Source organism: Chrysemys picta, chromosome 3 (assembly GCF_011386835.1).
Source record: "Chrysemys picta bellii isolate R12L10 chromosome 3, ASM1138683v2, whole genome shotgun sequence".
Lineage (NCBI taxonomy): Eukaryota > Metazoa > Chordata > Testudines > Emydidae > Chrysemys > Chrysemys picta.
In genome coordinates this window covers 89,088,530-89,101,526 of record NC_088793.1, presented here as the reverse complement: position 1 = coordinate 89,101,526, position 12,997 = coordinate 89,088,530, and the positions used below count along the sequence as shown (strand labels likewise).

Genomic DNA, 12,997 nt, shown 5'->3' with positions numbered 1-12,997 from the left:
GGCCTCTCCCTGAACTCTGAAGCACAAACCCTCTACAGGGGGAGGAATGCTGTCATTTTAGCTATAGCATTATTTTCATATTGTGCCTCCAAAATGTGTAAAAATAAAATTGACTGTCACTCTCATTTATATTTAACATCTTTTTTTAAACTTGTCACAATATGTCCTTATCCTCTGGCTGGCATATAATGCTCTAATTAAAATGAATATATCATCCTGAAATACAAGCGATTCTATACCTCACAAGAATAAAACTTGAATTTTAAATATAGTTAGTATGAAAGTCAATGCAATGTGGCAAAAACTGGAATCAGCTGCAGTACTTTAATTTGGTGTTTGGTAGCAGGGGTGAACCTGAGCAGTAAATTTGCCTGTGATAGAAAATGAGGGATAAAAATTTCCTAAAAAAGGTGCATGGGGAAACAATGAAATATAGTACACACCACTGAATGAGAATGCACTTAACAGGGAAATCTGTTTAAGTGAAATTGGTTCCCTGGGAAACATCTAAGCCTAATGGTACATCATGGCCATACTGCTGTTTAATGGGGATGATAATTCTGTTTAATAGGGATACCATCAAGTGATTAAGTGGTGCTTAAGTCTTTCTGTGTATCTCATTTTCATCCCAGTACTATCTGTTTCCTCCTCTCACAACACATTACACTACCTCCCTTAGCTGGATACATACAGAAAGTGTGCAAAGTAGGTATGAACTCAAGCAACAAAGTTTAGATCCAGACCCAAAGTATTCCAAAATTTGAGGGCATACAAATGTAGTGTTCCAATTTAGGGCCAATTTATAATATGAAGTGATTTATTCATGGTCCTAGACTCCAGTTTGCTTGCTCAGTCTGTGTGTATATATACATACTGAGGTGCTAAGCCAGTGGTGGGCAACCTGTGGCCCACATGTGGCCCATCAGGGTAATCAGCTGGCGGGCCGCCAATTTGTTTACATTTGCATGGCCGCCCGCAGCTCCCAGTGGCCGCGGTTCACCGGTCCCGGCCAATCGGCACTGTGGGAAGTGGCGCGGGCCGCAGAGACGTGCTGGCCACCACTTCCCGCAGCTCCCATTGGCTGGGAATGGCAAACCGTGGCCACTGGGAGCTGCGAGCAGCTGTGCAAATATAAATAAACTGGTGGCCCGCCAGCGGATTACCCTGACAGGCCGCATGCAGCCCATGTGCCGCAGGTTACCCACTACTGCCGAAGATCATCTGAAACTCCTGGAGATATTTCTCATAACTACAATATTCACAGCAATGGGCATAATCTATGTCTGAGAGGGAGAGAAAAAGTGAAAGGTGCAACTTTGAGTCCAAAGGAATTTAGAATGTTCACAAGCTATAATTCTTCAGGGAAGAGTGTGATGACATAATTCATTGATTCAGGCAACAAGACACTATAAGAAACAAAGGGGATCTACTACACAGCATTCAACTTATGAAGATCAAGAATGAAAAATTTCTAGGCTAGCTTTTATAGCAGTCAGGACAGAAAATAAATTCACCAATATTTTAAACACCCAGATATCTACTGAGTAACCAATACAGCCAAACACAAAATAAGGAGGCTTCTAAATAGAGCTAGGTAAACAATTGAATGAAAACAATTTATTCAACAAATTTAGCTCTTTTTATTCTGCTTGAGCTATCCACAAAGAGACTTTATTGTTTATGCAAATCATTTCAGGAACAGTTCCGAGGAACATATTCCATCTTATGGATTGCTTGCAAACTGTTCATAACAAATATTTCACCTCTGATATTGATCACCTGAGTTATATAGTACAGTATTGTATCTGGTCCTTGACTGAACGATTCCCAGTAATTTGGGTCTCCTTCAGTGGGGCTTAATTATGGGTTGTGCTAGGCTCCTTGGGCTTGTCGCCTTCCGGACTGGTGGAGGGAAAAAGTGGCAGTATCTCTCAAATAACACCTACTTGTTCCACCAAAATGAGAAGTTACTCACAGTAAATTGGTAGATCTGTGACCATCCCTCTCCTTCCTTACATCAGGAATGACAGGTAATAATGCTGACATTGACATTAGCTCAGATGCCCAATGATTATAACACAACATTGTGATGAATGGGAGAGTTCACACCTCTCAGAGCTACTGTTACTAAGTTTTTTTGCAGACTCACATAGGTATTTTTGCATCAGTTACACTCGGTTCCCACTCTTGCAACCATAACAGCTGGAAACTTAGTTTTATAATGAAAACTGGGATTCTGGAGATTAAGATGGCAGCTTGAGATAGGCATGAGTATGGCATACCACTGCATAGTGGCTGTGATGTGTCATCACAGTACATTTATTGCTTTCCTGCACAGGAAGGAGAACACAACCCTTGTACCCCAAATACTGGGATCTGCCAGATGCATAACCCCCTCCCCCCTGCCTCCCATCGGGGGACTTTGTGCCCCCTTATCCTTCTGAATGGGCTAAGAGGGCAAGGGAAAATCCTGTCCTAGGTTATGACTAGCAAGAGAAATAAACAGTTTTCAGAAGTATCAGGGTAAACAAGAAATTAGGTTCAATGATTACATCCCCTTCCTCATTTATGTGACAATACATCAAATGGAGAATAATCAGAGGAAGGAAACAAAAATGAACAGCAGGCTGGAAGACATGACTTACCATGCTATACATATTTAGCTCTTCTAATCTTTACTTATAAGAGACAACTCAGAACGGGGCCACAGATAGCTGAGCAAAAATGAGGAGGCTTTGGTGAACTATGGAAAGGCAACAGAAAAAGTTAAGTGAGGGATTCAGAAATGTTATCCTTAAAAGTCTCTGAATATCTATATGCAACTTTTTAATAGATTTTTGTTTTGATATGCCTTAAAATGCAGCATATACAAGGAGCAATTCTACCAGGTATTTATCTAGAATAATGTATAAGAATAGTTTGCCAACAGCAATTTATGTTTTGTTAAACTACTGGCAAATGCTTCATCCCAAAACCAAACAGCCCCAAATACCCCTTGTCTATTTCCCAACAGATGTACACATTACCAGATATAAGCATATTGTAAAAATATAAGCAGATAATCATAGAAATGTAGGGCTGGAAGGCACCTGTTGTTTTTTTTAAAAACCTCCAATGTTGGGGATTCCACAGCCTCCCTTGGAAGCCTATTCCAGAGCTTAACTACACTTCTAGTTAGAAAGATTTTTTCCTAATATCTAACCTAAATCCATTATTGGTTGTTCTACCTTCAGTGAACATGGAGAACAATTGATCACCATCCTCTTATAACAACCCTTAACATGTTGAGAACTGATACAAGGTCCCTCCTCAGTCTTCTTTTCTCAAGAATAAGCATGCCCAATTTTGGTGTGTGTTTTTTTTTTTTTAAACTTATAGGTCAGGTTTTCTAAATGTTATTATTTTGTTGCTCTCCTCTGAAATTTCTTCAATTTGTCCATATCTTTCCTAAACTGTGTCACCCAGAATTGAAGACTGTATTCCTGGTGATGCCTCACCAGTGCCAAGCAGAGGGACAGAGTTACCTCTCGTGTCTTATGTACAACACTTCTGTTAATATATCCCAGAATAATATTAGCCTTTTTTTTCACAACTGTATCACTCTGTTGACTCACATTCAATTTGTGATCCACTATAACTCCAAGACCCCTTCAGCAGTACTACCATCTAGCCACTTATTCCCTATTTTGTAGTTCTGCATTTGATTTTTCCTTTCTAAGTGAAGTACTTAGCATGTGTCTTTATTTAATTTCATCTTGTTGAATACAGACCAGTTTGTCAAGATTGTGTTGAATTTTAACCCTGTCCTGCAACATGCTTGCAACCCCTGTTCGGTGTCATCTGCAAATTTTATTATAATTATCTCCATTCCATTCTTAAATCATTAATGAAAATATAGATTAGTAGTGAACCCAGGACTGACTTCTGTGGGAACCCCCTAGACACATCCTCCCACTTTGATAGCAAATCATAGATAACTACTCTGAGTGTGATCTTTCAACTGGTTATAAGCCTACCTTTATAGCAATTTCATCTAGGCTACATTTGCTTATGAGAATATCATGGGGGACTGTGTCAAAAGCCTTACTAAAAATCAGAATATATCCTATCTACTGCTTCTCCCCTATACACTAGGCAAGTAACCCTGTCAAAGGAGCAAATTAGGTTAGCTTGCAATGATTTAGTCTTGACAAATCCATGTTGGATATTCGTTATAACCCTGTTGTCCTCCAGGTGCTTATAAATGGATTGTTAAATTATTTGTTCCAGTATCTTTCCAGGTATCCAAGTTAGGCTGACTGGTCTATCATTTCCCGGATCTTTTCTGTTCTCCTTTGTACATACAGTATAGGTACATGTTGCCCTTCTCCAGTGCTCTGGAACCTCACCTGTCCTCCAGGAACTTTCAAAGATAATTGCTAACAGTTCTGAGATTGCTTCTGCTAATTCTTTAAGTACTCTAGGGTGAATTTTGTCAGACCCTAATGACTTGAATACATCTAACTTACTTCATATTTTAAACCATTTCTTTCTCTATTTCGGCTTACATGTCTTCCACCTTATTCTTAATATTAATAGTATTGAGTATCTGGTCACCATTAACTTTTTAGTGAAGACTGAAGCAAAATAGGCATTGAACACCTCAGCCCTCTTGATGTCATCCATTATTAACTCTACTTCCCCGCTAAGTAGAGGACCTACAGTTTCCTTTGTCTTTCTCTTGCTCCTAATGTATATAAAGAATATCAGGTCTTATGTACCTTGTGTTATGTAACTCGTTTTGTGTCTTAACATTTCTGATTTTGTGCCTACATGCTTGTGCTATTTTTTTGTACTCCTCCTTAGTAATTTGTCCATGGTTTCCAGTTTTTGTAGTATTCCTTTTTGATTTTCAGGTCATTAAAGAGCTGATGGAGCCATATTGGCCTTTTCCTATATTTCCTTCACATCAGGATAGTTGGCAGTTGTGCTTTTAATATTGTCTCTTTGAGAAACTGTCACCTCTCCTGAACTCCCATGCCCCTTAGATTTTCTTCCCATGGAACCTTAGCTACTTTTCCTCTCAGTCTGTTGAAGTCTGTTTTCTTTTAAGATCTATTTTTAAACAGGTCTGTTGTCCTTATTCTGCTGTTCTTAGAATCAGGAAAGTGAACATGAAAGGATCACTTTCACCCACATTGCCTTGTATCTGACCTTCAGTTTTGCAACCAAGTCCTCCCTGTTGATCATAATCAAGTCTAAAATGGCTACCCCCCTGGTTACTTCTTCTAGTTTCTGGAACAAAACCATTGACCCCAATACATTCCAAGAACTTATTGGTAATTTTCTGTTTTGCTGTATTACTTTTTCAACACATGTCTGGTTAGTTAATCGCTAATTCTTATATTGAACATATTACATTTCTAAGGGCCTCTGTAGCGGGGTGGTCACCCACTCCCGGCCGGAAAGGGTTAAAAGCCAGCCCTTGGAGAGGGCTGGGGCTGGGAGCCTTAGGCTGGGCTGATTGGGGAGGCAGCCTCAGCTGTGGCCATGCCCCAGACAGATCCAGCTGGCCCTATAAAAGCCAGGGAAGCCAGGAGCAGACACACAGTCTTTCTCTGGCTGTACAGGGAGATGGGGCTGGCTGCCGGGGAGGTAGAGAAAGTATCTAGAGTGGAGCAGGGCTGGGGGAAGGCCAAGGGAGCTGGGGAGCAAACAGCCTGGAAACCCCGCCCCCCTCCAAGCTACAAAAGTATGTATTGGATGAATGGACTATAAGGTGGACAGAAATCTGGCTAGATCATCAAGCTCAATGGGTAATGATCAGCGGCTTGATGTCTAGTTGGCAGCCGGTATCAAGCGGAATGCCCCGGGGGTCAGTCCTGGGGCCAATTTTGTTCAACATCTTCGTTAATGAAATGGATGATGGGATGGATTATACCCTCAGCAAGTTCGCGAATGACACTAAGCTTGGGGGAGAGGTAGATAGGCTGGAGGGTAGGGATAGGGTCCAGAGTGATCTAGACAAATTGGAGGATTGGGCCAAAAGAAATCTGAGGTTCAACAAGGACAAGTGCACTTAGGACAGAAGAATCCCATGCACTGTTACAGACCGACTGGCTAAGCAGCAGTTCTGCGGAAAAGGACCTGGGGATTACAGTTGACGAGAATCTGGATATGAGTCGACAGTGTGTTGTCATAGGTTTCACCCCCACTCTGAACTTTAGGGTACAGATGTAGGGATCTGCATGAGAACCCCTAAGCTTAATTACCAGTTTAGATCAGTAGGCTGCCACCACCAAATCGATTAAACAACCGTTTGAGTCATTTGGGAACTCTGTCTTCCCCCCAAAATATCTCCCTCCCAAGTACTATAACCCTTCCCTGGGTAACCTTGAGAGACTTCTCCACCAATTTCCTAGTGAACACCAATCCAAACCCCTTGGATCTTAAAACAAGGAAAAATCAACCAGGTTCTTAAAATGAAGACTTTTAATTAAAGAAAAGGGGTGAAAGGAATACCTCTTTGAGATTAGCATGCAAGCTACTCTCACAGACAACAGATTCAAAACACAAAGGATGTTCCCCTGGGCAAAACCTTAGTTACACAAAAGAAAACCCAATTTGATTATTCCTCTATGCAAAAAGAAAAAGTCACAAAAGGAAATAAACATAAGCAAATTCATTCCTTCTCTAATACTCACTACCCTGGTTGATTCCTGGATCTTTTCACTCCAGCACAGAACTTAATGAATGAACAAAAGAACTTCCCTCCTTCCTCTTGAAACATCTTGTCCCCCGATTGGTTCATCTGGTCATGTGTCAGCTAGGCTATGTGAACTTCTTAACCCTTTACAGGTAAAAGAGGAATTAACCCTTAACTGTCTGTTTATGACATGTGCCCTTGTTGCCAAGAAGGCTAACAGCATATTGGGCTGCATTAGTAGGAGCATTGCCAGCAGATTGAAGGAAGTGATTATTCCCCTCTATTCAGCACTGGTGAGGCCATATCTGGAGTACTGCGTCCAGTTTTGGGCCCCCCACTACAGAAAAGTTGTGGACACGTTGGAGAGAGTCCAGCGGAGGGCAATGAAAATTATTGATTAGGGGTCTGGGGCACATGACTTATGAGGAGAGGCTGAGGGAACTAGTCTTATTTAGTCTGTAGAAGAGACAAGTGAGGGGGGATTTGATAGCAGCCTTCAACTACCTGAAGGGTGGTTCCAAAGAGGATGGAGCTCAGCTGTTCTCAGTGGTGGCAGATGACAGAACAAGAAGCAATGGTCTCAAATTGCAGTGCGGGAGGTCTAGGTTGGATATTAGGAAAAACTATTTCACTAAGAGGGTGACAAAGCACTGGAATGGGTTACCTAGGGATGTGGTGGAATCTCCTTCCTTAGAGGATTTTAAGGCCCAGCTTGACAAAGCCCTGGCTGAGATGATTTAGTTGGTGTTGGTCCTGCTTTGAGCAGGGGGTTGGACTAGATGACCTCTTGAGGTCTCTTCCAACCCTAATCTTCTATGATTCTATGAAGGTACCTGGAAGCTCGGGCAGGCAATTGCAGAGGGAGGGCTTTCAGAGTGTGAGAAAAGCACTTCAGCAAATCACATAGCAGCTTTAGTGCTCAGTAGGCATTGGCATTGGCTCAAGCAACCGACTGAAGGGACATGGAGCCAGTCTCTCCCACCTTGTGCTGATGGACCTGACTAACAGGGCCATGATAACAGTCTAAAAATACTTGAGACGTGTAAACAACAAGGAGGGAGAGAGGTTTTTTGTTTTTTTTAGTCTGGTACAAGGAGCTAGAACCTGGAGTAATGAAACACAATTAAGAAAGGCAAAATATAGGATAGATATTGGAAAGCTTTGACTTCCTGAGAGTGTGGGCAGAGGTGAAAGGAAGCTGGTACGCTCTCGTACGGCGTACCGGCAAGAGCCAGTTTGCCGTACCGGAGCGACCCAGCTTCCCCAGGGGCAATTTAAAGGGCCACTAGAGCCCCACTGCTGGAGCCCTGGGGTAAGGCTGCGGGGCTCTGGGGGCTATTTTAAAAGTCCGAGGCTCCCGCTGCTTCTACCGCCCCGGCCCATGAAATAGCCGCCGGAGCCCCACCGCCACTACTCCAGGGCTCTGGTGGCAATTTAAAGGTCCGGGGCGGTAGAAGCAGGGGAGCCCCGGGCCCTTTAAATAGCCCCTGGTGCCCAGGAGTAGCGGGGGGGGCCTCCAGGGGCTATTTAAAGGGTCCGGGGATCCAGCTGCTTCTGCCGCCCCAGTCCTTTAAATAGCCGTGGGAGCCCCACTGCTTCTCCAGGGCTCCCGCAGCTATTTAAAGGGCTGGGGCAGTAGAAGCAGGGGAGCTGCGGGCCCTTTAAATAGGCCCCGGAGCCCAAGGGTAGCGGGGGGCTCCCACGGCTATTTAAAGGACCGGGGTTCCAGCTGCCTCTGCCGCCCCGTCCTTTAAATATCCTCCGGAGACCCGCCGCTTCCCCAGGGCTCCCGTGGCTATTTACAGGGCCGGGGCGGTAGAAGCAGGGGAGCCCTGGGCCCTTTAAATAGCCCCTGGAGCCCCAGGCTGCTGCTGCTGCTACCCGGGACGGGGGGGGGGGGAGGGGGCACTTACCTTACAGGATGGGCTGGGGCTGGCTCTGACTCCCTCAGCCACACCCCTTCCACCCAAGGCCCCGCCCCTTCCGGGGGCCAAAGCTGGCCCCCGTGTACTGGTAAGTCACTGGACTTACTTTCACCCCTGAGTATGGGTGATTAAGCTGTTGAATAGCCTCCAAGGAGAAGTGGTGGAAACATGATTATTCCGGGTGTTTAACATTACATTGGACAAAAAACTATTGGTCAGATTTTGTCATAGTGGGAAAGTGTACTTAACACAGAGACATAGCCAATGGTGAATTCCCCATACACAGGGAAACTGCTGGTGGAAACAGATCTGCCACCTCTTGCACCAACCACCCTACTCACACTCAGCATGTGGGATTGGGTGGGCATTCCACCAATGAGGTGGGGTGGAACAAAGCAGAATTTTGCTACACCTGATCCTTCCACTGATGTAAAGTCACTGATAGTCCTTACATCTGAAATATAAATTAGAGCTGCTCCTTGCAGCTCTAACTTGTACGGGAGCCAGGCAGCTTGGGAAGAGAGGCATAATGGGTTTCCTGATGGCTGTCCCTATAAAGTGTAATAAAGGGTGTATTCCTACTTTGGATAATGAACGTTGGATTGGATGAACTCAGATGTCTTTTCCATCTCTCTGGGATCTCTGTAATTGAATCTGAGACATTTGCAAACCACTCAGACTATCTTGTACCTACAAAACTAGCAGAACTCTAAAACTGTCATTATGTTCTTTGCCCTAACTTTAAATTGCAACACACATCTATGATGCTGACAAATTATTCATATATAACTTAAGAATAAAAAAAACTGGTGTGACACTTGATATGGTTTTTAAATCCAGGAAAACTGAATAAAAGATTCTTAACTATTTTACAGTGGTGGATTTAGCAACTGGACCATTAAAAAAGAAAATGATTCCTTGGAGACTAAAAAGAACCAATCAACATAAATTTGTCTTATCAGAATTAAGTTTCAGAAAATCTAAGGACATCACTTTATACATCATATCACCTACAGGAAGATTACAGCAGTAGGTATAATGTTGCTTCAGTGCATACCAATATATTATTAAGTGTAATTTGCAAAATGCAAAAAATCCCAGCAGTCATCAATTCTCATCTGTGTGTAATTACCTGTAAAAGATCCAGATAAGTTTGAATCATTCAAGCCACTGGTGTTCTCCATGACCAGCAGCTTCTAATAAACATACATGATCAGTATGAGTTCTGCTTTCTTAAAACTGAGCTTTTAGAAATATCTGCAGAGACAAAAGCTGTAACAGAGAGAAAATAAAGTATACCCTGTGGAGTATTACAAGGCAGTACATTCATTAAGCAGTTCTTATGACACCATAAATGCTTTAGTCATAAGAACTCAACATACAATTACTGCCTAATACTCCAATAGGGACTACTTTGCTTTTTATAATATATGGACTTTCCTTGCACAAAAAATAAAAAGTACCAGTAGTTTATTTCTTTACAATTTGAGAGTGACTTCCCCTTTTGAAAGATACTCAAAATGTTTTGAAGTGGAACTATGTAATATGTAAAGTGTCATTCATCACTAATGTCCTATTTAAAGATCTAGCCTATGAGGACAATAGTGAATGATATATAGAAACACTTTTAACTATAACCAGTGACTAATATTACAATTGCTTATATGATGTTTGTATGAAAACACAATGTAGCAATAGTTCGCAGTTAGCAATGGCGTAGTTTGACAGGAACACCCAGCTGGTTAGCCAGTGTTGGTGCTAGCATGAAAGTGTTACATGGGTTCTGAGGCAGGTGGCTTGTTACCCCAACTTGAGGTGGTGAGTGGTTCCGGAGATAGGGGCTCTAGAGTGTGAGCTCAGTAATGTATAAGGAGGAGCCAAACAGGGAAAGAAGGGTTGAGCTGATTTTGTCTTTTCTTTTCTTTGTTAATTAAGCTATACCACAGGAAGGGGAATGCATTTGGACTTTACCTAGTGGGTATACGTACACTAGACTTTTACATATCTAATTAATTCATTGTCAATTAACTCAAAGTATGTAATGCTTTTATAGAGACCAGTGTGGACATTCACCACTTTGTTCTGTGCAGGGGGTGTAGGCGTGTAACTACTGCCAAGGAAAGTTCCTGCACTCAGGATCCACTTACTGCTGTGTGCCCATGGAGGCCTGAGTTCTCTGGCTGAGCTCTGTGCTTTCAAAGTGGTAGGATTTGGGCCACTGATTCACTGAGCATTTTGCCTCAGTAAGGTCTGAGGAATCAGACCCAAAAGTTATTTCTTTACCTGCATTCAAACTTCTGTGCTGCAGCTGTGGACATGTATGTTTTCTGTTCAGATACAGTTAAGGAGAGGCGAATGCTTGTTGTGATTTCTATTGTAAATACTTGGGAGGTGCTCAGTTCCTACAGATGAAAGCCCTATAAATATCTGGATAGATTAAACAGAAAAGCATCTGGACTTAGTAACTGTCTAGCAAAATGCAGGAAGTCTATAATGCCGTCGTTTAACCTTGAAGTTTAATCCAATCAGGAATCCAAACTCAGATTGAACTCAGAGAATAGTTTATTCTGTGAGAATGCTTTGGGGTATTTTGTGGAGGGTATTCAAACAAAAAATACCTCAGCAATGTGAGAAAGTGGAGATGCTGCTAGAAAACAGAGCACGTATTTGTTTTGTGCTTGATTTTACCAGAATATGAAATAAGCAGCAATATAGAAGTAAATAAATACAGAGGCAGTATGTTAGTGAAGCCTAAATAGTCAGTCAAGACTATTAAAAAGTTGTCAGTCCACAGATTTGGACATTTAAAAAAAATAACAGAAGTGACTATAGTGATGGATTTTGTTGTAGCATTTGGCAATTTACAAGTGCACCTAAATGGCTCAGGATGAAGTAAGACTGACTGAGGAAACATTATAGCAGTCACAGTACATGGCCGTCTTTTTGATGGATAAGAAGTTGTAAGGACAAGATGATAGTGCAGAATGAATTAAATTGATTAACAAGGACATGGGAGGGAATGAAAGAATTTACCACCCTATCAGGAAAATGATCAAAAGGAAAAAAAATGCAGAGGTCACAAGATCAAAATAAACAAACAACTTAGAATGAAATCAGAATATCGAGGAAAAGGATGGGGGGAGTAACATTTCCTGAGTTTGGTTAAAATTTGGGAAGGCATTTGTCCAACACTAACAGACGAGAAAAGTGAGATGGAGGAAAACTAAAAACACGGTGTTATCCTTAAAGCAAAATCGAACAATGGAGTTTATTATGGGCAGAGCTATGTATACTTAGTTGCCTGATACATTCCATTGTAAGAATCTGTTTTCAGTGCTTTTAACTTTTCTAAATGTTAACTGTTCAGGCTGAAATTTCCCATGCCAGCAGTCAGTGTCAGGCTGAATTTTTTTTAGAAAGTTTCTGGGGGGGAAATGGTTAGCTGTTTGAGAATGAGGTTTGACAAAACAGTTTTCTGTATGTTAAAAATCTCTTGCAACCATTTCACTAAGAACTTCTAATCCATCTGTGCTTTGGAACAGGAACTTGAAATTTGACATAGGAAATTTGGCCTTTGTGTTAGGGATGTGCCTTTTGCTAGTCTCATGAAAAAATGCCTAAATTTGGCCAAATTATAGAAAAAAATCAGTTTTCACCTGCCAAGTAGAGATTTCTCAGTTTGTCAGCCAACAACACATATGTAAAGATGGGTTCTAAATTAAGTGTTAGCACCCAAGAAAGAAATCTTGGCATCATTGTGGCAAGTTCTCTGAAAACTTCATCTTAATGCACAGCAGTGATTTAAAAAAAAAGCTAATAGAATGTTAGGAATTATTAAGAAAGAGATAATAATGCCACTGTATAAACCTATGGTGTGGCCACACCTTGAATCCTGTGTCCAGTTCTAGTCACTGTGGCCGGGTGCTGCTAGAGAGGCCTTAATCAGCTCCTGCCACTCCAGCCCCAATCAGGGATATAGCCTGATGCTTGCCTGTCTGTAACTAACCACATATGCCAGCCTCATTAGCAGGAGCTACTAAGGCTATGAGGAAGTGAGAGGAGGAAGAGGGAGGGGCAGGAAGGTCAGGCTCAGAGGGAGGTGAGAGTCTTCTAGTCTGTTGCTGGCCAGGCGGGTGATAGGCAAAGCTGTTGTAAAAAGCCTGTCTATAGTTGGAAGCTGGTGGTGGGGACTTGATCACAAATAAAGAGCACAGTGTTGCACCAGCCTGAAGTGTCCCTGAGTAGAGAGGGAGAAGGGCTGAACCGGAGGGGCATGGCTTGTGCCCCCTTACAGTCACCTCAAAAAAGATATAGTGAAACTGGAAAAGATTCAGAGTGGGCAACAAATATGATCAGCTTCCATACAAGAAAAGCCTAAAAAGATTAG

The 12,997-nt window shown here is 42.2% G+C and overlaps 1 long non-coding RNA gene across 1 annotated transcript in view; it reads right to left on the bottom strand.

Annotated features, from left to right (window-relative positions):
• Positions 1-6,757, bottom strand: part of LOC112060205 (uncharacterized) — a 63,123-nt gene extending 56,366 nt beyond the window's left edge. The window contains exon 1 of the long non-coding RNA XR_002889516.3: positions 6,684-6,757. This is a non-coding gene — a long non-coding RNA (uncharacterized LOC112060205). The remainder of the gene's footprint in view (positions 1-6,683) is intronic.
• Between the last annotated feature and the right edge of the window lie 6,240 nt (positions 6,758-12,997).